We start from the raw sequence: 4,401 nt of genomic DNA on the forward strand, positions 1-4,401 counted from the left end.
TCAGGTTCATTAGCATGTGTATGAACTCACACACATACGTAGACACACAGGTATACGCACACATATACACGTACACAGATACATACAGCCACATGCAGACACATACACAGGCATAAACTTGTGAGTGTGTGTTTGTGTGTGTGTGTGTGCGTGTGTGTGTTTGTGTGTGTGTACGTGTGTGTGTGTGTATGTGTGTGTGTGTGTGTGTGTGTGTGTGTGTGTGTGCGTGTGTATGTGTGTATGTGTGTGTGTGTGTGTGTGTGTGTGTGTGTGTGTGTGTGTGTGTGTGTGTGTGTGTGTGTGTGTGTGTGTGCGTTTTTGAGTATGTGTTTGCATGTGTATATTAGCGTGTGCGTGTTTATCTTTTCTACGTGACCTTCAATACTGTTAATCCTAAAACAAAGGTATCTTCCCATACTAATCTCTCCTTTTCTTTATCTTAATCATCTTCTTTCTTTTCCTATTCATCCTTCTCTTCTACCTACTCCACCTATTCCTCTTCTTCTTCCTCTTTCTCTCCCTTCTCCTTCTCTTCATCTTCATCCTCCATCCACGCTCCTCCTCTTATCTCCACCACCACCTCCTCCTCCTCCTCCACCACTTCCTTATCCACCACCATCACCATCTCCTCCTCCATCTCCTCCTTTGGCATCCACACCCCATCTTATCTCCACCACCTCCTTATCCTCCTCCACCTCTTCTTCCTCCTCCTCCTCCACCACCACATTCACTACCTCCTTTTCCACTTCTTCCCTCCACCACCACCCCCACCACCTCCTCCACCACCACTTCTTCCTCCTCCTCCTCCTCCACCACCCCCGCCTCCCTACCACCCCCTCCTCCCTTTGGCATCCAACCCCCATCTTATCTCCTCCTCCACCCCCACCTCCTTATCCACCACCTCTTCTTCCTCCTCCACCACCCCACCACCTCTTCTACCACCCCACCCCCACCACCCCCACCACCTCTTCTACCACCCCCACCCCCACCACCCCCACCACCCAACCACCTCCTCCTCCTTTGACATCCACCCCCATCTTATCTCCATCACCACCGCCTCCCCCTCCTTCACCACCACCCCCACTGCCTACTCCTTCACCACCACCCCCACTGCCTACTCCTCCCTCCTCCCCACCCCACCTCCTTATCTACCACCCCACCACCACCACCTCCACCACCTCCTTATCCACCCCCACCCCCACCTCCCCCCTCCACCACCCAACCACCACCTCCCCCACCACCCCCACCCCCACCTCCTTTGGCACCCAACCCCCACCTTATCTCCCGGATCACACGTGCGCTCTTCCTCAGCCCAATCAACCGCCATTTTGATCCAATGCCAAGTTGAGATAAGGCTCCCCGGAATGCTATTGATTCAACTTATTCAACTTATTCAACGCAACTTATCTTGATTCTCGCGTGTGGCTTCCTATCCGCTTTATGGAAAATTGATTGGAGATTCGTTTATTGGGAAGGAAAAGATATATTCGCAGCCTCCGTCGAATCCGTTTTGGGAAACTAATTTTATCTTCGGAGAAATAATAAGGATTAGAAAAAAAAAATTATATTCGAGGAAATAAAAAGGATTTTTTTTTCGAATCTGGTAAAAGAGAGAGGTAGATAGAGAGGGAGGGAGGGAAGAAGAGAGGGATGAAAGAGAAGCAGAGAGAGAGAGAGAGAGAGAGAGAGAGAGAGAGAGAGGAGAGAGAGAGAGAGAGAGAGAGAGAGAGAGAGAGAGAGAGAGAGAGAGGAGAGAGAGAGAGAGAGAGAGAGGGAGGGAGGGAGGGAGGGTGATAGAGAGAGAGAAAAAAATAGGAAGAAAGACAGAAAGAGAGAAAAAAATGAAAGAGAGCGAGAAAGAGAAAAAGAAGAAGAAGAATATAAACAGACGAACAGACAGATAGACAAACAAACAGGCAAACAGGAAGAGATAGATAAACAGATAGAGAGAGAGAGAGAAAAAAAAAATCCTTACAGACGCATCTGTTGCACCTTCCCCAATTAACCAAAGTCTTACAAACACTCCTAATTCGATCCTGGTATTGAATAGCTTTTTTTTTTTTTTTTTTTTTTTTTTTTTGGTATTGAATAGCTTTTTTTTTGTATTGAAAACTTTTTTTTTTTTTTTTTTTTTTTTTAGCTGGAGATCGATACCTCATTACCATTCAGAGAACTTCCTTCGCTTGTTCAAAAAAAAAAAAAAAATCTAGATGCTTAGCAGTGTATTTCTTCCTCTCCTTTTATCTGCTCTTTTGTCTCTCTTATTTTGTTTCCTTTTGCATCCTTTTCTTGCTTTTTGTGTCGTTGTTTTTTTTTTCTCTCTCTCTTTTCTATTCTTTTTTTTTCTCTCTTTTCTTCGTTCTTGAATCAGTTTCTCTCTTTCATCTCTTTCACTCTTGATTCTATTTTTTTTCTCTGTTTGCATCCTTTACTTGCTTTTTGACTCCTTTATTCTCTCTTCTTGTGTCTCTTTCTCTCCTTCTCTCTTCTATCTCCTCAATTTCTTTCCTCGCGCATTTTTTCTCTACTCCTATTTTCATTTCATTTTTTATCTCTCTCTCTGGTATTCTTTCCTCTGCTCATTTTCTCTCCTCTTGCATACTTATCTCTCCTCTCGTTTCCTTCTGTCTTTCACTGCATCCCTTTCTCTTTTCTTGCATTCTTTCCTATCTCCTTGCTTCATTCTCTCTCTCTCACCTCGCTTACTTTCATTCGCTCTTTTCTGTTTTTTTTTTCCGTACTCCTTTCTCTCGCATCCTTCACATGTCTCCAGTTCACTCTTTTTTTCTCTCCTGTCATCTTCTATCATTTCCTCTTCTCCTTTCCTCTCCTCTCTCTTTCTCCTCTCACTTTCTCTCATTTTCTCTCATGTATCCTCCTCCATCCTTTCCTTTCTCTTTGTATACTTCCTTTCTCTTCTCCTGTAGGACTCTGTACGGTTTTATAGGACTTTTTGGGACTACAGGAATATTTAGGAGTTTGTAGGACTCCTTAGGACTCTGTAGGACTCTATAGGACTTTGCAGGACTCTATAGGGCTCTGTAGGACTCTATAGGACCCTCTCTGACTCTATAGGGCTCTGTAGGACTCTATAGGACCCTCTCTGACTCTATAGGGCTCTGTAGGACTCTATAGGACCCTCTCTGACTCTATAGGGCTCTGTAGGACTCTATAGGACCCTCTCTGACTCTATAGGGCTCTGGAGGACTCTGGAGGACTCTTTAGGACCCTCTCTGACTCTATAGGACTCTCTATGACTCTATAGGGCTCTGTATGACTCGTTAGGACCCACTCTGACTCTATAGGGCTCTGGAGGACTCTATAGGACCCTCTCTGAATATATAGGACTCTGGAGGACTCTTTAGGACCCTCTCTGACTCTATAGGACTCTCTATGACTCTATAGGGCTCTGTATGACTCGTTAGGACCCACTCTGACTCTATAGGGCTCTGGAGGACTCTATAGGACCCTCTCTGACTCTATAGGGCTCTGTAGGACTCTATAGGACCCTCTCTGACTCTATAGGGCTCTGTAGGACTCTATAGGACCCTCTCTGACTCTATAGGGCTCTGGAGGACTCTGGAGGACTCTTTAGGACCCTCTCTGACTCTATAGGACTCTCTATGACTCTATAGGGCTCTGTATGACTCGTTAGGACCCACTCTGACTCTATAGGGCTCTGGAGGACTCTATAGGACCCTCTCTGAATATATAGGACTCTGGAGGACTCTATAGGACTCTTTATGACTCTATAGGGCTCTGAAGGACTCTATAGGACGCTGCAGGACGAACTGTGAAGTCTTTAACTTTATCTCTCTCTTTCGGCGAGACCCAGAATACATCGTCTCCTCAAGACCGTTTTCTACTTCACTGTACAAAGCTCTGGCTGTCTAGATTCCTTCGCCGCGTCGACGATACGAAGGATATATATCGTGTTGTCGCTTTGCACTCTCGATTCATAGGCCGAATTTTAGGATTTTTTTTTTTTTTTTTTTTTTTTTTTTTTTTTTTTTTTTTTTTTTTTTTTTCAGGGTGGGTTACTGGGTGGTTTGGGGGGAATGCAGGTATTCTTTTGTCTGTTTTTTATATAGGTAGATACATGCATAGGTGTTTGTGTGTGTGTGTGTGTTTATATATAAACACACACACACACAAACACACACACATAAACATGTATATACACAAAAACACATATGAGATCATTCACAACAACCCAACCCCCGCGACCCCACCCCTCCTAACCCTCCCTTCCCCCCTCTTCCTCCCTTTACCATCCCTTATCCCTCCTTCCCCCTCCCTCCATCCCCCTTCCTTCCCTCCCCTCTCCATCCCCTTCCTCACCACTCCCTCCCCCTTCTCACCCCTTTCCTCCACCCCCCTTCCCCCTTCCCTCCCCCTTCT

This window comes from Penaeus vannamei, chromosome 5 (genome assembly GCF_042767895.1).
Source record: "Penaeus vannamei isolate JL-2024 chromosome 5, ASM4276789v1, whole genome shotgun sequence".
NCBI lineage: Eukaryota > Metazoa > Arthropoda > Malacostraca > Decapoda > Penaeidae > Penaeus > Penaeus vannamei.